The following is a 21,761-nucleotide window of genomic DNA, read 5'->3' as shown; positions in this document are numbered from 1 at the left end:
AACACAATCAATTGTAGAAACCCAATTTTCAGGTTCGGGTACCCTTCAGTTATTACACCAGGCACCTCTTTGGATATTGTACTACCTTAAACTAAACATCACAGTCCAGCTGCACATTACTGAGTTTCACCCAAAACCCTTGCTCTCCCCTGCTGGCTCCCTTCTGTCACATGACCAAATATGGTGCTTCCCCTTCAGTAATTTTCCTTCATGGTTGCACATGCCTTTCATCACAAACAAATTCTGATGGACCACAATTACACTAGCTCTCTTGAACCCTCTTTTTACCCTCCCTGTTTCAACTTTGGTGAGTGAGCCCCGCCCTGAACTTGCAGCTTTTTGAAAATTGAGGACGGTTGTCACTGGACTCAAGTGAAACCTGAACCACTCGAAATAGATGAGCCCCGGGACAAGTAACAGACTTTTTCCACAGTTGACAACAATGCAGCAAGACACAGGATAATGAACACAAAAGTGTGAGAGTAGCAACTAAATAGTATAAAGATGACCAACAAGTAGAAAGTTATGTAGCATCATGACTTGCTAGTGGCAGACGTACTAGGCTAGCTGCCCAGTCCACAATTCTTATAGTCACCTAGGGTAGGGAGAGTTGGTGTAACAGGTAAAACATAGAATGGGAGTCTGATCACCTCCACATGGGAGTCACATCCCGGGGAAAAGATATCAAGATGACTTGCATGGACAGAAGTAGAGAAGGTCTGCATGACCAACACAACTGGTGTTGAGAAAATTTTACTGAAGGAAACAGAGGGTCTATGTGATCAATTGGATTTGTCCTTAAGAGAAAAACATAGGTCTGGGAGTTTTACTCAAACAGATAGATGAGGCAGTCTGGAACACAAAAGCCTATAGGAGTGAGGTAAATCAGATGTAGTTGACGGCTGCTATTGCCTCTGAGAATTTTAAGGGATTGTACAGAAGGATGCAGAGTTAGTAACAGGTCTTCCACAGCATATAAATGTTGTGAGACCGTTCCCTGCATTGAACACTTAAGGTATTACAGAAGAGTTAAGGAAAAGAGAAAGATGCTAAAAGCGCACAGTGAAAGCTAAAAATTCTATAGAACAGGAATTGTGCTATCAGCATTGCTTGTTTTTAATTATGAAGAAAGATGCTGCTCGATTCTATGTTCAGTCTCTGAAAGTATGAGCGAGAACGTGTGAATGTTTGCTGCTACCTACATGATTCTGAAAGTTAATAGTAATATTGTCAATTGATAACTTGTTCAGCAGAAACTGCTGCTGTTTTCTGTTTTGAAACGATTTGGAGTAATTTACTGAAGTGATTAAATTATGGAACTGTTTTTACATGGATTTGCACCTCAGTAATGCCAGTTATTAAATAGACCCTGGGCTTGCAATTTGGGATTATCAGAAAAAATTTGACATTTTCAGAGTTCATGACCCATAGGTCACTTTTAAAATGCATGAATGTGCAAATAGTTGTTGAATGTTCTTTTCAATTGAAGGTTGATTGTGCGCCAGGAATACGAGTGTTATGGGAAAAAATGGGAAATTGGTTTTATACATTATATTATAAATGCATGGTGTTGATTAATTTCAAAAGTAAAAATAAGTTTCAGATAACTGTTAGTGTTATTAACTGCACTTCCACCCACTATAGTTTCATAAGCAAGAGGTAATTCACTTCAATAGCCAAATTGCTGGAGGTAACTGCTTACTGTACTAGTTTTGTTAAATAAGTTGGTCTCTCACATTCAGAGCTTCAGGCACTTCAGCTTTTGAGTGGAAAGGCAGGCTAAACTAGAAAGCCTGCTGCAATAGATGATTTGCTGTTAGCTACAAAAACAAAGGAGGGATTATCGCCTTTTGTTAGGTGAGCTGACAACTGGGAAGGTCTGTATAAAATCATAGATAAATTGAGAAAAAAAAACAATCTGAAATTGACTGTTCAAAAAAATGGGGTAAGAAAATCCAATACAAACAGTGACATGGGGATCAGTGTAAATTCTATAAAAAGTGTGCAGATTCTGAATAAAGAATGGGTGTCACATTTGGTCTTGCATCAAATGATGGCCACGAATATGGAGACACACATGGAAGGAAAAAAGAGAATCATGTTGTGATGAAGAAGGATCTTTGCTGAAGTGAGAAGAGCATTTAATAAAATCACAGAATGGCTACAGCATAGGAGGCCAGCTCTCTGCAAGAGCAACTCAGCTGGTCCCATTCCCTGCCCTTTACCAGCAAGGGACTAGAAAAAAAGAAATCCATCTGCCCAGCCCAACTAAATAACTAGAGTAAACAGACTTGGGGCTAATACAATCAGGAATTGTACTATACAAATATAGTAACATTGAGATTGTACCAGTTAAATATGGGCTTGAATATGTTGACAGAATTACGTGAAGGAAGTTATTCACACACAATAGACAAAATATTAGAATTGGTAAAAGAATTACTAATGCAAAACTGGAAACAGGAGCCAAGGGCTGTGAAAGATGAGACTGAAGAGTCTAAATAGAAAAGGAAACAGCTTTGACAGAATGGCTAGGAATAGGAGCAACAGCAGGGCCAGCAGTGGTAAACAGAATAAATATAGAAAGCATGTAACAGCACGATAAGGCAATGAAGAGACAATTAAAAATATTAGCAAAAATGAATCAAGTGGCTGACAACCTGAGGGTGCAAGAGAACAGAATGTTGTTCGCTGAGTAGTTAAAAACCCTGGAAGGGTTTGAGATACTCAAAATAAAATAATACAGACAAACAACAAGGCCAACCAGAATCAAAATTTTACTAGGGGCAACACATGCAGTTTGTAGGCAGCTTTTGCAACGAAAATGGAAAATAACAATATTCTCCTCCTTTACCTTTGAAGCGCAATTAAAGTAGCTTGATGGGGAATGAGGAATCATTTACAATATGTCACTCCAAAAGGACATGACATTCTTGGTCCCACTGAATGCAGGTGAGGAAAAGAACATCATCCCTTTGGTACTGGTATTAACCTTGTTAACAATAGAATGGAAGCCAGCCTTGGAAAGTGCATCAGGTAGAGTCCAGTTGAGTGATTGAAGGTTCTGAAATAGGTCCTATACACAAACAATATAACCACTGATAAAGAGCGACGGAACCCGGATAGGATTAGACATGGTGAACGGCACCCTAAAAATGATGCAATGGAACAGAACACACCACTCTGACCAGTAGGTCTCAACTGATAAGTAATACTGAGTACAAAGGAAGATGGTTCAGGTAGTTGGAGATCAATCATCTCAATCCCTGGATATCGCTGCAAGAGTTCCCTCTGGGTAGTACCTCAGGCCCAACCATCTTCAGCCGGGTTCATCAATGACTTTCCTTCCATCATAAGGTTAGATGTAGGTATGTTCACTGATGATTGCACAATGTTCAGTACCATTCCCGACTTCTCATACTGAAACAGTCCCTGTCCATGTGCAGCAAGACATGGATAACATCCAGGCTTGGGCTAAGTGGCAAATAATATTTGTGCCACACAAGTGCCAAGCAATGACCATCTCCAACAAGAGAGAATCTAAACATCTCCCCATGACATTCAATGGCGTTACCATCGCTGAATCCCCCACTGTCAACATCCTGGTGAACTGGACTAGCCATACAAATACTGTGTTTACAAGAGGTGATGGGGTTGGGAATTCTGCAGCAAATAACTCACCTCCTGACTCCCCAAAGCCTGTCCACAAAACACAAGTCAGGAGTGTGACTTGCCTGAGAGAGTGCAGCTCCAGCTATACTCAAGGAGTTCAATACCATCCAAAACAAATCAACCCGCTTGATCAGCATCTCATCAACCACCTTAAACATTCACTCCCTCCACCACCAATGCACAGTCGCAACCATGTGTACCATCTACAAGATGCACCTCAGCAACTCAACAAGGTTCCTTCGACAGCACCTTACAAACACGCAACCTCTACCACCTAGAAGGACAATGGCAGCAGATGTACAGGAACATCATTCATCCAAACCATACACTACTCTGAGTGAAACACTTTCGCGTTCCTTCACTGTTGCTGGGTCAAAATCCTGGAACTCCTTAACAGGACCAATTGTACCTACACCACATGGACTACAGCTGTTCAAGAAGGCAGGTCCCCAAAACCTTCTCAAGGACAATTAGGGATGGGCAACAAAAGCTGGCCTAGCCAGCGACACCCACATCCTGTGAAAGAATTTTTTAAAAATCACCTAATTTAAGACTTGGAGGAGAAATGGTCCAAATACAGCCTATAGAATTAAGGGAATTACATTGTGACACCACGACAGACACCTTTACAACTACTGCATTGACAAAATGCCCCACGTCAAACAACAATTCTGCATATCCCTCAACTGAAGGAGATCCAAATCAATAAGACATTGCTGTCAGTGCACTATTATAATGTATCGCACCGCTAAGTGAAATTGCCCCTGGAGATTGAGGTGATCCAAGCAATTCCACATATCAGACCTTATATACCCACTCTACTACCAGTCTGAAATCCCTAATTCAGAGAACAAGAACCTGAAAAAAATTTGTAAACATGCTACAAGGCAGTAAAACAGAGCAAAAAATTCAGTAATTAGATAACCATGAATAGTGGGAAGCAAGAGTAGATGGGACTTATGTTTACCCAACTTATAGTATTAGCTATTGTATTGATCATGATGCACCTGCTGTGCAGAGTATTTGTGAAATAAAAGCTTTGAGAAATGGCGATTGGATAGCCAAGACAGTACAAAAAGAATAACCAAAGATGGTGCGACAAATGAAAGGAAAGGAGATTTAATTGTTAATTATCAACATTCAAAGTAACAAAAGTGAGGAATGTTGAACATGGGAGGTAGAAAGTTGGAGAGAATTAGCCTAATTACAGTACAAAGACAGGAAACTGTCCATGATGAAATCCATGAAGGAGGATTACTGAAGAAGCAGCACCATATGAAGTTATGTGGCAAAAGGAAACCAATAGGGGAGAACAAGTGCCTATTTAATGTTAACTCATGAACATGTAAAAAGTTTAGCTTTAGCGGTACAATACCCAAACAGGTGCTTGCTATATTAGCTGAAGAATATCCACATTTGAAGAGCACATGCATACAGATGATTGTGCTCTGCTTGTGCAACTTCTCACACTGAGCTTAATAAAGTCTGAACAAAAAACACAGGCATCTAAGACTCATGCTAAACTCAACTTTGTACTTAGCAATTAATTCAATAGCCAAAATGCAAAATCTAAATAGCCTTAGACTGATGCCAGTTAAGAGGCCAATCTGTTTCCTAGAATGAGTGGCTTCTTGGCTCTGTAAGGAAATACTTAACTGAGATAACTGCAAAATGGTTGGTACCATTTCATACTTATATAAGATATGTATTTTAATTGATAAAGGAAAATGTCCACATAGAAATAAATTCCTTCCTTGTAGAACACTTAAGGCTGTATAGTTACATTTCTTTTTTAAAAAAAGATTATACCACCACTGGCGATACTGCTAGCCAGCACAGAAGCTAATAAATCACAAGAAAGATGATCAAGTTTCTCATGTAAATTATACGACACTATAAGGAAGCAGGTTATGTAAATCATAAACACAAACAAGTGTTAGTGATTCCAATTTAACTGTGATGCAGTAACATCAAGTTTCATTGACAGAATAGCTCAGTGTGCAAATGAAATAGCCAATGTAAACTGTGCCATGCAAATTAGGAAGTTTCTAGGTTTCACTCCTGGTTTTGTGCTGAGTTGATCTCAGTTAGGGTAGCGACAGAAACATTTTAACACCATTAGTGTAGAAAAAGGGGAGGGAGAAAGGACAAGTCCATTTCTACTCCTGCACTGTATACATGGGTGACTAATTTCAATTTCCAGCGTACTTGCTATTCATTTTATTTCCTCCTGGGAAGTGATTCTATGCAGATGTTGGCTGAGGGCTAGTTTAGGGGTCAGCTGTGATGTCTACCCACATTTGAATGCGTTTGCAGTAGCACTTGTGGCCCAGTTGGTAGCACTCTCGCCTTGGAATCACAAGTTGTGGGTTCAAGTCCCACTCCAAAACCTGAGCACAAAAATCAAGGCTGACTCTCCATTGCCGTACTGAGTGCGTTGGACTGTTGAAGATGCTGTCTTTTGGATGAGATGTTAAACCAAGACCTCGTCTGCCCATCAGGTGGACATAAAAGACCCCATAGCACTATATCAAAGAAGAGTAGAGGACTTATCCCTGGTGTCCTGGCCAACATTTATTTCTCAATCAACATCACAAAAACTGATTATCTGGTCATTATCACATTGTTGTTTGTGGCATTTTGCTGTGTGTAAATTGGCAGTCGTTTCCTACATTGTAACAGTGTCTACTTTGTTAGCTGCAAAGTACTTTGGGATGTTTTGTGATCATGCTGCATAAGCCAAGTATGTGTTTGGCTTTCTTTTCTTTGAATAGGCTAGACGCTATCGTCATCTAACCTTTGTATGAAGTCACTTGGGTAAGGCACAAGTACTCAGATAGAAGCCTGCAACGGGTGGATGGAGTTAAAATAAAATTAGTTATGATGTAATTAGGCTTGAGGGGCTGAATGGTCTACGCCTGCATCTATGCTCTTACTTGCACCTCATGAGTCAGCATGTCTGGCTGGGGTAACCATAATTGAACAGCCTGGACATATACACAACTTAGGTAAGTGAAACCACACTGAATTTAATAGCAAGGACTCTGGGAGTTATAATTAGTCACTCATCTGACCCTCATGTAAGCTACAGATCCCAGGAGGCACAGTTAGAAACTGCTGGCACAGTGAATGTGCAACTCTTGTTACACTGCATTTGAAATTTATGCATTAGTCATATCAATGTGACAATCAGTAATTATGCCTCCAGCATCAAGTAATTTGCAGTGGCAATAAAGGACAAACTTTGTTAGTCTTGATAATGTAGATCTGAAGAGCACATATGAATGGCACTTAAAGATTACATAGTTGGCTACACTGTTTATAAACACAACACCAGTGATTAAATCAAAAGTAGCAATGTAGATGAATCTAATTAACAGTTGCTTTAAAGGATTTAAGAACAAGGGTTCATCCATTAATTTTATACATGGATATAGTTCTAAACTACATCAGATTTGACCTAACACAAGAACCTGTGAATGGTCTATTTAATCCAATGGCAAGTTATTGAGGGGAAATAAACGACGAAAATGCTTTAACTGCTCGCATATCTGCGATGGAAAGGAAGCCCTTAGAAGCAGCAGGGTTCTAAGAAAAAGCTGTGAAATAGTTTTTGGGCTAGAATATTTTGCAACAACCAAGGCCGTATTCCTTTCCTTGGCCTCATTGTTTGCCGAAAGGCTACACACCAGTAAAGGACAAAATTCAGCTAATAACATTAAAGAATCAACCCAGTAACATATGCTGCTTAAATTGAACTATTGATCCTTTGGGTGAGATTGAAAACAACGTGGAGTGGAGGGGCATTTGGGAATCTGAAAACAACACGTGTGGAGAGGCAGTCAGGAATCTGAAAACAGTGCAAGTGGAGGGGCAGTCGGGAGATTGAAAACAGCGTGAGATAAAAAATCTAAAAATGACATCACAGGAGTTACTTAAGTTGATTAGTTGGTAAGTATTGGCCTTTCCGGACTTGGCACAGAGGAGACAATTGGTGAGCGACAGGTGAGTTATTATATTATACCACACAGTAGTAAACACTTTATATAAAGTTTAAGGTATGTCTGTGAAGCTCGGTCATGTGGAATGTGCACCCTGCAGAATGTGGGAAGTTGCGCAGGCACAAAGCGCCCTCTATGACTACATCTGCAAGTAGTGTCACCAGCTGCAAAAGTTAGAGCTCCAGATTGCGGAAGTCAAGTGGCTGCTAGAGTCATTGTCATGCATCCGCATGGCTGAGGATTACACAGGTAGCACACTTAGAAGTGGTCACACTGCAGCCATTAAGTATAGACACAGAGAAGGAATGGGTGTCCGCCAAAGTATCTAATTTACAGGCAGGCAGTGCAGGAATCTCGAGGCTCTCTTGCTCTCTAACTGTTTTTCCATTTTGGATACTGGTGAATAAGATGGTTCCTCAGAGGACTGTAGCAAGAGACAAGTTCATGGCACCATGGGTGGCTCAGCTGCACAGGAGGGGAGGAAGAAGAGTGAAAGAGCTATAGTGGTAGGGGATTCCATAGTTAGGTGAGCAGACAGGCGTTTCTGTGGCTGTAGATGTGACGTATGTTGCCTCCCTGGTCCCAGGATCAAGGATGTCACAGAGCTGCTGGACATTCTTTTTGGGGGAGGGTGAACAGCTAGAGGCTGTGGTCCACATTGAGACCAGTGAAACAGGTAGGAAAGGGATGAGGACCTGAAAGCAGATTTTAGGGAGTTAGGAAGGGATTAAAACGCAGGACCTCAAGACAATAATCTCAAGATTAATCCAGTGTCATGTGCCAATGAGCATAAGAATAGGAAGATTGAGCAGTTTAACACATCGCTGAAGAAATGGAGTAGGAGGGAGGGCTTTCAATTTCTGAGGCATTGGGACCAGCTCTGGGGCAGATGGGAACTGTACAAGATGGACTGGTCACACCTTAACAAGACTGGAGCTAATGTCCTCATGGGGCGTTTGCTAGTGCTGTTGGGGAGGGTTTAAACTAGATTGGCAGGGGGATGGGAACCTGAGGGGAAATTCAGAATGGAGAGGAGAGGGACTGGCAGTGGGAAGTAGAGAAACATTAACTGATAAGAAGGATATATGAGAGTAACATCAAGGTAAATAGAATACTTGGAGAGTTTGATAGAATTAGAATAGGCAATAGTAAGTCATTCAATGGGGTCAGAGTAAGGGGTAAAAGTAAAAATGCCTAAATCAAGGTTAATGTGCATGTATGTGAATAATCGGAGTGCAGTTAGTAAGACTGGTGAACTACAGGCACAGGTTGACAAATGGAATTATGACATTATTGCTACAACAGAGAACTGGCTCAATGAAAGGCAGGGCTGGGTGTTAAATATTCCTGGGTACAAGGTGTTTAGGAGAGACGGGAAAGGAAGAAAAGGGGGTGGGGTGGGGAGTGGCATTACAGTCCTGGAGAGAGGATGTTCCAGATGGATCAAGGATGGAATCTCTCTGGCTAGAGGTAAGCAATGAAGGTGGTGCAATAACATTGATTAGTGTAGTATACAGACCACCGACTAATGGAAGGGATAGAGAGAAACAAATTTGTAAAGAAATTACAAAGAGGTGCAAGAATTATAGGGTGATTATAATGGGAGACTTCAATTATCCAAACATAGACTGGGATGCAATGGAAAAGAGGGGTGAGAGTTCCTGGAATGCATTCAAGATAATTTTCAACAGCAGTTATGTTTCCAGTCCAATGAGGGGGCAGGCATTGTTGGATCTGGTTCTGGGAAATGAGTTGGCCCAAGTCGATCAAATATTAATGGGAGAACATTTAGGAAAGAGTGACCATTACATCATAAGGTTTAGGTTGGCCATGGAAAAGGACAAGGAACAATCCAGAGCAGGGATAATTAATTGGGGGAAAGCCAACTTTGATGGGGTGAGAATGCAGCTGAGTCGAGTGAGTTGGGATCAAATGTTGGCAGAAAAGATGGTGGCTGAACATTGGGCCACCTTCAAAGAAATAGTATTGCAGGCAATGTCAAGGTATACTCCCTTGAAGCGGAAAGGTAGGACAAATAAATCCAGAAAACCTTGGATGATGAGAGAGATAGAGGTTAAGATGAAAAGAAAGAAGTGCATGTGTGACAGATATCAGGTGGAAAACACAATGGAGAATCAGGCTGAATACAGAAGTACTAGAGGGGAAATGAAAAAACTAAGAAAAGCAAGGAAAGGGTATGAAAAGAGACGGTCAGCCAACACAGTAAGGGGCACGCGAGGAGAGAGGCGACTACGTTGGAGTGAGCAGAGAATGAGTCACTTGCAAATTAGGTTCATATGGGAATTCGATGCATGGAGGAAAGAGGTGTGGTATTTATATGAATTATTCTAAGTTAATTAAGTGGGTGATTAAATTAATTTAACTAAATAGCATAAGTAACAATGGCAGGACAGGTGTTAGGTTGTAGCTGTGCACTGTGCGTTCTTTTGGAATGCAAGACATTCCAGGACAAACACATCTGCAGAAAGTGCAAGCAACTCGAGGAATTCTGGAACAGGATTATTAATCTCAAAGCCAAATTGCAGACTTTGCATAATGGAGGGGGAGAAATACCTGGATACTTTGTTCCAGAAGACGGTCACGCTTCTTAGAATAGGGTCACCTGTTTGGTCAGCAGTGAGGGACAGGAGGATGTAATTCTGAGTGAGACAGGTAATTGGACTGAGCAGACAGTTGTGGAGCAGCCTTAGACTTTGCAGTTGTCAAACAGGTTTGAAGTGCTCACAACCTGTGTGGACAAAAGTGAGGTCTGCAAGGTGGATGAGCAGACTGGCTGTGGCCCAGGAAGCCATTCAAGCACGGGGAGCAAACAGGAATGTACTGATAGTTGGGGACAGTATAGCAAGGGGGACTAACACTGTTCTCTACAGCCAAGAGCGAGAGTCCAGAAGGCCGTGTTGCCTGCCTGGTGCCAGGGTTCAGGACATCTGCTCAGGACTGGAGAGGAAGGATCCAGTTGTCATGGTCCATGTAGGTACCAACGACACAGGCAGGACAAGGAAGAAGGTTCGGCATAAATCAGAATGGGAAGCTTGGTACCAAATTAAGAAGCAGGATCTCAAAAGGTAATAATCTCTGGATTGTTACCTGAGCCATGTGCAAATTGACATAGAGCAAATAAGATTAGAGAGATGAATGCATGGTTCAAAGGCTGGTGTGGGGGAAGTGGGTTCTGGTTTGTGGGGCGCTGGCACCAGTACTGGAGGAAAGTGGGAGCTCTACCATTGTGGTGGTCTATATCTGAACCATGTTGGGACAAGTGTTCTTGTGAATTGCATAACTAGGGGAAGTAGATGGCTTTAAACTAAACAAGGTGGTGAGTGGAGGGGGGTAGGGCAGGGGGACGATGTGGGATCAAGCTTGGATAGATGTTGCAAATCAAGGGGTAGATTAAAGACAGGAGACCATAATAGTAATATGGCAAATGAGGGTCACAGAATAGCAGGAAGGGGCACAGAGATAAAATCTAAGAATACACCAATAGTCAAGTTGAGATGTTACAAAAATAACAAAAAGACAAAACTAAAGGCTCTGTATCTGAATGCGTATAGCATTCATAACAAAGTAAATGAATTGATAGTGTATATTGAAGTAAATAAATATGATCTGAGAGCCATTACGGAGACATGGCTACAGGATGACAAGGATTGGGCGTTGAATATTGAGAGGCATGACATTCAAGAAGAATAGGAAGCTAGGTAAAGGCAGAGAAGTAGCACAGATCAAGGATGCTATTTGTGCAATAGTTAGAGATTACCTTGGTTCAGGAGATCAAGATGTAGAATCGGTTTGGGTGGAGATGAGGAATAATAGGGGAAAACAGTCATTAATGGGAGTGATCTACAGGCCCTCTAAGAGTAACCACAATTTAGGACAAAGTATACGAGAAGAAATATTGGGTCCTTGTGATAAAGGGATGGCAATTATCATGCGTGATTTTAATCTACATATTAAACTGGAAAAGATCAGATTGGCGGTAGTAGCCTGGGTGAGGGGTTCATAGAATGCTTTCAAAATAGATTCTTAGAGTAGCATGTTCTGGAACCAACCAGAGAACAGGTTAACATTAGACTTGGTATTGTGACCAATTTGAAAGGGAGAACAGTGGGTTTAAGACTAGTATTTTAAACCTAAATAAGGGCAATTATTGGGTATGAAAGCTGAGTCAGCTGAAGTGAATTGGGATACTAGGCTATGGGACAGATCAATAGAGAAGCAGTGGCAGACATTTAAGGGGAGATTTCAGAGTACTCAGAATAAGTATATTCCTACTATAAAGGGATTTCTAAAAGATGGGCCCAGCATCCTTGGTTAAGTAAAGAAGCTAAGGAAAGCATCAAACTTAAGGTAAAAGCATTTAACTGTGCAAAGATGAGTGGCAGGTCAGTTGACTGGTCAGAATGTAAAGAACGGCAGAGAATGACTAAAAGGTTAATCGGGTGTAAGAAATTAGAGTATGAGAGGAAGCTAGCTAGAAATGTAAAAACAGATAGCAAGGAAAAGAGTAAGGTTAGTTCTCCAGAGAGTGACAATGGGGAGTTAATAGTAGATAATAAGGGAATGGCAGATGAAATGAACAAATATTTTGCTTCTGTCTTCACTACAGAGGATACAAAAACATCTCACTAATGGCTCTAAATCAGGAGATGGAAGGGAGAGGAGAACTTAGTGAAATTACAATCACTGGGGAAGTAGAACTGACGGAGCTGCGGGCTGACAAGATTCCGGGTCCTGATGGACTTCATCCTAAGGTCTCAAAAGAGGTGGCTAATGAGGTAGACTATGCATTGGTGTTAATTTTCCAAAAATCCCTAGATTCTGGAAAGGTTCCATCAGACTGGATAGTAGCAAATATAAGCCCACTATTCAAGAAGGGAGTGAGGCAGAAAACAGGAAACTGTAGGTCAGTTAGCTTGTCATCTGTCATGTGGAAGGTGTTAGAATCGATCATTAAGGAGCTGGGCACTTAGAGAAACAAGGTAATTGGGAAGAGTCAACATGGTTTTGAGAAAGGAAAATCATGTTTAACCAATTTTTGAAGGAGTTAACATGCACTGTGGATAAAGGGGAGCCAGCAGATGTGGAGTCCTTGTATTTCCAGTAGGCATTTGATTAGGTGCCACATCAAAGGTCATTGCGGAAAATGAAAGCTCATGGTGTAAGGAGTAACGTATTAACATGGATAGAAGATTGGCTGGCTGGCAGAAAACAGAGTATGCATAAATGGGTCTTTTTCTGATAGGCAGAATGTGACGAGTGGAATCCTGCAGGGGTCTGTGCTGGGGTCTCAACTTTTTGCAAATTATATCAATGATTTAGATGAGGGAAGCGAAGGTATGGTAGCTCAATTTGCAGATGACACAAAGATAGTTAAGAAAGTATGTTGTGAAGAGGACATAAGGAAGTTGCAAACTGATATAGATATGTTGGGTGAGTGGGCAAAAACATGGCAGATGGAGTATAATGTAAGAAAATGTGAAGCTCACTTTGGCAGGAAGAATAAAAAAGCAGAGAATAACTTAAGCTGAGAATGGCTGCAGGATTCTGAGCTGCAGTGGGATCTAGGTGTTCTAGTGCATGAGTCACAAGAAGTAAGTAGGCACAGTAAATGAGACCACATCTCAAAGTGCGCGCAATTTTGATTTCCTTATTTAAGGGTGGGTGTAAATGCATTGGAGGCGGTTCAGAGGTGGTTTACTAGATTGATAAGTGGAATGAGTGGGCTGTCTCATAAGGAAAGATTAGACGGACTGGGATCTTTTCCACTGGAATTTAGAAGAGTGAGGGGTGACTTGATTAAGTATATAAGATCCTGAACGGTATTGACAAGGTGGATGTGGAAAGGATGTTTCCTCTTGTAGGTGAGCCCAGAAGTATGGGGCACTGTTTTAAAATTATAGATTGTTCTTTTAGGACAGAGATGAGGAGAAATTTTTTCTCTCAGATGGTCGTGCAACTTTGAAACACACTGCCTCAGAAGGTGGAGAAGGCATTGAATATTTTTAATACAGAGGTAGATAGATTCTTGTCAGGCAAGGAAATCAAAGGTTATCAGGGGTACATGGGAATGTGGCATTCCAAACACAAACAGATCAGCCACGATCTTAATGAATGCTGGAGCAGGCTTGAGTGGCCGAATGGCTTACTTCTGCTCCTATTTTGTACATTAACATAAAAGGGAATCCCAAGGTCTTCTATTAGCATATAAATAATAAAAGGGTGGTAAAGGAGGAGTAAGGCCGATTAGGGATTTAAAAAAAAGGGGACTTGCATGTGGGGACAGGAGAAATAGCAGAGATATTAAACAAGTACTTTGCACCTGCCTTTACAAAAAAAATGCTGCTACACAGGCCAAAGTGAGAGAGAAGGTAATTGGTACACGACAAGAATTTACAACTGACCCCTGGGGGAACTCCACTATAAATCTTTCTCCAATCTAAAAAACAACCATTTATCATTACTCTGTTTACTGTCATTCAGCCAATTTTTTTATCCAAGTGCCCACTTTCCCTTTTATTATATAAGCTAGAATTTTGCTTTGAGGTGGTGTTAGAAAAGCTATCTTTACTTTAACTAGGTAAGGTACCAGGACCGGATGAGATGCATCCAAGGGTAGTGAGGGGAGTGTGGAAATTGCAGAGGCACTAGTGATAATCTTCCAATCTTCCTTAGATACAGGGGTAGTGCCAGAGGACTTGAGTACTGCGAATTCATGCCCTTGTTCAAAAAGGGGTATAAGGACAAAGCCAGCAACTACAAACCAGTCAGTCTGACTTCAGCGGTAGGGAAACTTCTGGAAACTATAGTTCAGGACAAAATCAACAGTCACTTAGACAAGTGTAAGATAATTAATAAAAGCCATGCTGGTTTCCCTCAAGGGAAAATCAAGTTTAAATAACTAGGAGATTTTGAGGAGGTAATAGAGAAGGTTGATAAGGGCAACAACGTGGTGTATGTGAATTTTCAAAAGGCATTTGATACAATGCCACACAACAGGCTTGTTAGCAAAATTCTAGCTTATAGAATAAAAGGGAAAGTGGGCATTTGGATAAAAAATTGGCTGAATGACAGGAAACAGTAATGATAAATGGTTGTTTTTCAGATTGGAGGAAGATTTGTAGTGGAGTTCCCCCAGGGGTCAGTGTTGGGACCCTAGCTCTTCCTGATATATATTAATGACCAAGGCTGTGGTGTGCAAGGCATGATTTCAAAATTTGCAGATGACATGAAGATTGGAAACATTGTCAACTGTGATGAGGAAAGTTGTTAACTTCAAAAGGACATAGACATGTTGGTGAATTGGGCAGGCGAGTAGCAAATGAAGTTCAATGCAGAGAAGTGTGAGGTGATTCATTTTAGCAGGAAGAATATGGAGACAGAATATAATGGGAGAAACTCTAGAGGTGGCACAGGAACAGAGGGACCTTGGAGTGTATGTACATAAATCATTGAAAATGGCAGGGTATGTTGAGAGAGCAGTTAATAAAGCATATAGTATCTTAGGTTTTATTAATAGGGGCATTGAGTACAAGAGTAAGGAGGTCATGTTGAACTTATATAAGACACCAGTTAGGCCTCATCTAGAGTACTATGTCCAGTTCCGGGCACCATACTTGAGGAAGGATGTGAAGGCACTGGAGAGAGTACAGAGGAGATTCATAAGAATGACTCCAGGGATAAAGAACTGTAGCTATAAGGATAGATTGGAGAGGTTGGGACTGTTTTCCTTAGAGAAAAGAAGGCTGAGTGGAGACTTGATTGAGGTATTCAAAATCCTGAGGGGTATTGACAGGGTAAATAGTGAGAAACAGTTCCCATTCAAGGCAGCATTAAGAACTAGAGGGCACAGATTCAAAATAATTGGCACAGGAAGAAATAGTGAGGTGAGGAAAACATTTTTAGTCTGGAGCGAACTCCGAGAGGGTGGTACAGGCAAGTTCGATTGAGATATTCAAAAGGGGAATTGGATTCCCATCTGAAAAGAATGAATGTGCAAGGGTACAGGGATAAGGTAGGAGAGTGGGACTAGGTGGAATGCTCTTTGAGAGCCAGTACAGACTCAATGGGCTGAATGGCCCCCTTCTGCACTGTAAAGGTTGTGATTCTGTACTCTTATGAATTAATATCGTGGCCTGTCTAAGAGGCAATGAATAAGCGTAAGCTAGCCCTCAGAAAGGATCATTGTGATTCACAAGAAAAGGACAATTAGATGGCATGGTACACAGCCGAACGGATGAGAATATATTTGTGTTCACAATTTAAAAAGCACAGTTTGATTCTTATTTAAACTGTGAAAAACAAAATTAGAGAATTTAGAGAAATTAGAGGGTGGTGGTGATTTAATCTACAGGATTGTAACACCGATGAATGCTTTTTAAATCACAATTTGTTTTGCAAGAATCAGCTGTGGCTCTGTTGGTAGCACTTTTGCCTGAGTCACAAGGTTCTGAGTTCAAGTCCCACTCCAGGGTTTGAGCACAAAAATTAAGGCCGACATTCCAGTGCAGTACTGTGGAGTGCTGCAGGTGTCATCCTTTGGAGGTCCCATCTTTCTGCTTGGGTGAAATTAAGAGAACTTATGGCACTATTTCAAAAAAGAGCAGGAGAATTATCCCACATGCCCTGGCCAAAGATTTATCCATCAATCAACATCACAAACAGATTATCTGGTCGTCATCTCGTTGCTCTTTGTGGGAGTTTATTGTGCTATTATTAGCTGCCACATCTCTTACATGACAACAGTGACTACATTTCAAAAGTACTCAAAAGTATGGAAAAGAACTACTTTTCCATCCTCAGACAAATGCACTTTATGCATGTAGGCTGAACCCCATTAGCTGAAACATTATATTTGTAGTCCAATAAAAATCCACCAGTGCTGACATTAGAAAGGTTTTTTTAGGCAATAGTAATACACTTTGTTCTTTAGTCAATTTTACAAAAATTAAGCAGTTAAACAATCTAGACTTCAATCATGTACAGAACAAACAAGTGACTTGCTTGTGACAAGTAAATGCTTTGGTGTTGTTCTCAACCCTAGAAGCCATCTTTTTTTTAAAAGGAAATTGCAACACATTAATAGAAATTGAAGTGCTAACTGCAACTTATTTCAAATGTTTGAAAGCTCAGAACTACACATAGGTTAATGGCTACTGATAATTGTAAAATTGCACATCTTTCAGCAACTAATAGGTGCCTGTGGAATCAGACAATTATACATACTGGATAGTCAAGAATCATTACAAGTCTGTAATCCAATTGAAGGGCTCAGTGACAAACAGTGAGAGTATGTTATAAACATCTGAACTTCACAACCGGATTAAATAATTAACCACTTCTCATTTCTTAAAAACTATCCTGAACATTTATTGCTTGTTTTGTTTTCTGACTAACATCCTATACCTGGTAGTTGGCAGGTTTTATACAAGTCAGGGACTTCAAGAGGATGGGGGGGGGCAGAAAAACTTTATGACCTAGTGTATCATGACAGAACATGTTGGACCATCATTACATTGAATTACCTGGTAGTAGGAGACTACTTTGAAGCTCATACTCCCCCTATAGTAGATTACTGGTCCAAGCTCTGGCGTCCTTAGTAGGCACTGAGCACAAGCCAGGCATCTCCCCAAAAGATGGAAGGTTGCTCCCGTACACTTGCAGATCTTGAGTTGTACAGAATCCTGGGGAGGGCAACACTTCCTCTCCTGGCTTGGGGCCCATGAGTAGTGCATGCAGTAAAGTGAGGCAAAATATTTACTTCCCTTTCACTTGTTTAATCTACTTTCCTCTCCCTTTACTACATAATAGCAGTTAACAGGTCTCCATTTTGCTATGAATGCTGTGTGTAATTTTCTATTTGGAGGTGTTCTCCTACTCCCCCCCTTGATTTTTCCCCACTTGCAGTTTAAATTCTAATCTTCCCAAAAGCATATCAAAACAAACTACATTTAAAACTAAATACACAGTGAAAATGTTTTTGGGTCTCGTTTTTAAACATGCTGTCAAGGTTGGTGGACAAATATACCTCTCATTTGGGTGGACTGAGACAAGCAGGTCCAAATCCACTGCATTTTATACTCTTATGAAGTCCTGTGGCAAAATCATAGTATACTGAGACATTCAAAATATTAAAGCATTTATGATATTATTGCAAATTTATATTCATCATATACCATAATTAAATGATTGGGCTACCAAATATAATGTTCCAAATATAATATATACCATGCCCCACTGGGATGGTTTGATGGCTCTCTGCTTCTTCCTCGAACAGAGGCCTGAACAATCCCCATCCACCACTACTCTCCTCTGTCTAGCTGAACGTTCTCACACTGAACAATTTCTCCTTAAACTCCTCTCATTTCCTCCAAATAAAAGATGTGGCTATGGACACCTGCATGGGCCCCAGTTATGCCTGTCTCTTTATGGGGCATGTAGAACATTCCTTGTTCCGGTCCTACTCCGGTCCCCTCCCACAACTCTTTCTCCAGTACATTGATGACTGCTTCAGTGCTGCTTCATGCTCTCATCTGGACCTGGAAAAATTTATTAATTTTGCTTCCAATTTCCACCCCTCCATCATTTTCACATGGTCCATCTCTGACACTTCCCTTCCTTGACCTCTCTGTCTCAATTTCTGGTGATAGACTGTCCACCAATATCCATTACAAACCTACAGACTCCCACAGCTACCTCAACTACAGCTCCTCACACCCTGCTTCCTGTAAGGACTCCATCCCATTCTCTCAGTTCCTTCGCCTCCGTCGCATCTGTTCTGATGATGCCACTTTCAAAAACAGTTCCTCTGCCATGTCTTCCTTCTTCCTTAACCAAAGTTTTCTACCCACGGTGGTTGACAGGGCCCTCAACCATGTCCGGCCCAGCTCCCGCACATCCGCCCTCACACCTTCCTCTCCCTCACAGAAACATGATAGGGTCTCCCTTGTCCTCACTTATCATCCCACCAGCCTCTGCATTCAAAGTCCGCCATTTCCGCCAACTCTAGCATGATGCCACCACCAAACACATCTTCCCTTCACCCCCCCCGGCATCATTCCGCAGGGATCGTTCCCTCCGGGACACCCTGGTCCACTCCTCCATCACCCCCTACACTTCAACCCCCTCCCACAGCACCTTCCCATGCAACCGCAGAAGGTGTAACACCTGCCCCTTTACTTCCCCTCTCCTCACAGTCCAAGGGCCCAAACACTCCTTTCAAGTGAAGCAGCATTTCACTTGCACTTCCCTCAATTTATTCTTGCATTCGTTGCTCCCAATGCTGTTTCCTCTACATTGGAGACACCAAATGCAAACTGGGTGACCGCTTTGCAGAACACCTTCGGTCTGTCCGCAAGCATGACCCAGACCTCCATGTCGCTTGCCATTTCAACACTCCACTCTGCTCTCATGCCCACATGTCCATCCTTGGCCTGCTGCATTGTTCCAGTGAAACAACGCAAACTGGAGGAATAGCACCTCATCTTCTGACTAGGCACTTTACAGCTGTCCAGACTGGATATTGAGTTCAACAATTTTAGATCATGAACTCTCTCTTCCATCCCCACCCCCATTTTTCCCAATAATTTATACACTTTTCTTTTCCCACCTATTTCCATTATTTTTAAATGTATTTCCATCCATTGTTTTATCTCCAGCATTTAGCCTATTTCGATTCCTTTACCCCACCCCCACTAGGGCTATCTGTACCTTGCTTGTCCTGCTTTATACCCTTAATTAGCACATTCCTTAGATAATATCACCTCCTTCAACACCTCTTTGTCCTTTTGTCTATGACATCTTATGGCTATCTCCACCTATCACTGGCCCTCTATCCAGCTCTACCTGTCTGTGTCCCCCAACTTACACCAGCTTATATTTCACCTCTCTTCTATTTTTACTTAGTTCTGTTGAAGAGTCATATGGACTTGAAACATTAACTGTGTTCCTCTCCACAAATGCTGCCAGACCTGAGCTTTTCCAGATATTTTTATTTTTGTTTTGGATTTCCAGCATCCGCAGTTTTTTGCTTTTATCTTAATGTTCCAGCTAATCGGGTTCGGCCTACATACACATAGTGCATCTGATTCAAGAGTATGGAAAAGTAGTTCCATTTTGAGCAAAAACAGAATTACCTGGAAAAACTCAGCAGGTCTGGCAGCATCGGCGGAGAAGAAAAGAGTTGATGTTTCGAGTCCTCATGACCCTTCAACAGAACATTTTGAGTACTTTTGAAGTGTAGTCAATGTTGTCAGGTAGGAGACGCGGCAGCTAATAATAGCACAACAAACTCCCACAAACAGCAACGAGATGACAACCAGATAATCTGTTTGTGATATTGATTGAGGGATAAATCTTTGGCCAGGGCACATGGGATAATTCTCCTGCTCTTCTTTGAAATAGTGCCATAAGTTCTTTTAAATGTAATTCTGTATTCCTTTACAAGACATTGGGCAGAATTTTACCCTTGGTGGGGGTGCTCGGCGGGGCTGGTCGGGAAGCCGACCACAGTCTGTGATTAGCAGCACACCTTGATTTTACACAGGTGGGCCAATTAAGGCCCGCCCAGTGAGAGACATGGCCTGTGAATGAGTGCAAGGAGGAGAGCAGGGGCTTAATGGCCGCCGGATCCAATGATGACCTGGCAGCTGATTCAAATGCAGCTTCAGCTGTCCCTGGAAGGCTGCCACTGAAGGATGTGGAAGTCCTGTGAATAGAGACCGTAGCGGATGGACACGGCAGGCAGGAGGGCAGGTTGGCAGGGCAGTCGGCCCCGTGTTTCTCAGATGAGTGCCTTGCTGCCCTCCTGGAGGTGGCGGCAGCGAGGAGAGAAACACTTATCCCCAGGGACGGGAAGAGGCCGCCCCACCTCACCAAAGGCCTAGGAGGTGGTGGCATCCAGGGTCAGCAGCCATGAAGTGGTGATACACACATGGATGCAGTGCCGGAAGCACTTTAATGATCTCCTGTCATTGGGAAGGGTCAGCAACCATGCTGGCATGTGCCACTTTGCAGAACAGTTACAGGCTGCTCACACCCCCCACTGTGGACTTCAGAGGTGTTACAGTGTGAGTGGCAAATGTCAAAGAAGCAGGATCTGGCCAAGGGGGTGAACCCTGGCTGCTTGGACTGAGTGCCTTGCGGCTCCAGGATCACGAATTGGCTGAGCCCTGTGAGGTGTTCCTCAGGTGGGATTGGCCAGGCTGCAATGGCGCTACAGGTAGAGGGTGGACTAATCAATGCTCCTCTATCCTTTCAGGAGAAAAGGAGAAAATATCCCATAACAATCCTGAGAGGCTGCGGACTGGTGTGTGTGTGTGTGTGTGTGTGTGTGTGTGTGTGTGTGTGTGTGTGTGTTTGGGGGGGCGGCTTCCCCACACCTCCTGGGGAGATGCACTCAGGACTGCATGCCCTCACACCTGCAATGACCTCAGCTGGTCAGTGTGGGAGATGGATAGTGCACCCAATATTCCAGCTAGGTGCCCGTCCATCAAGGGTGAACAGGGAGATGCAAAGTGGCCTCATGTTGGCACACGAGCTACCTGTTATCTCTGAGGGCTCCTCTCAAGGTGCTCCGAATGACAGCAGCAGTTCCTCCGCCCATCTGCCAGTGACCGTGTCCTCTGATGAGGCTGGAGCGACTGGGGAGATGCCAGCCATGGCACTGGCCCCCTCTCCCAGGCGGGCCAGCACAGGCTCCATCCTGAGGACACCCACCAAGGTTCATCAAGACAGCAGAGTGAACAGGCTCTCTCCAATGCCGGTCCCAGCGAGGAGGGAGCACCTAGACATAGCACCCACAAGCAAAAACTTAAAGCACATTAAACAAAACATGACCTGATCATGAGTGATATTTGTTTCCCCCATTTTTCTGTTCCTTTTTTAATGGTGTGATGTAAAACATTGGTCAATGTTAATTTCTGCAACGTTCGTCAGTCAGCAGTAAATGAGATTTTTTTTTTTGGCAATTGGCCTCTGGATGCTTCATTTGTTCTGTAGGTGCAGGGTAAGCCATGATGTTATGATAGATGTGTGACTCCTTAAACTTTATTGCAATGGCACAGTGTATGT

General features: G+C 42.3%; 1 protein-coding gene across 6 annotated transcripts in view; it reads right to left on the bottom strand.

Annotated features, from left to right (window-relative positions):
- The window catches only part of usp42 (ubiquitin specific peptidase 42), a 106,964-nt gene that overhangs the window by 24,851 nt on the left and 60,352 nt on the right, over positions 1-21,761 (bottom strand). The window lies entirely within an intron of this gene.

The sequence above is a fragment of the Carcharodon carcharias genome, chromosome 15 (assembly GCF_017639515.1).
Source record: "Carcharodon carcharias isolate sCarCar2 chromosome 15, sCarCar2.pri, whole genome shotgun sequence".
Lineage (NCBI taxonomy): Eukaryota > Metazoa > Chordata > Chondrichthyes > Lamniformes > Lamnidae > Carcharodon > Carcharodon carcharias.
The sequence above is the reverse complement of the archived record's forward strand: the minus strand, read 5'-3'. Positions and strand labels throughout refer to the sequence as shown.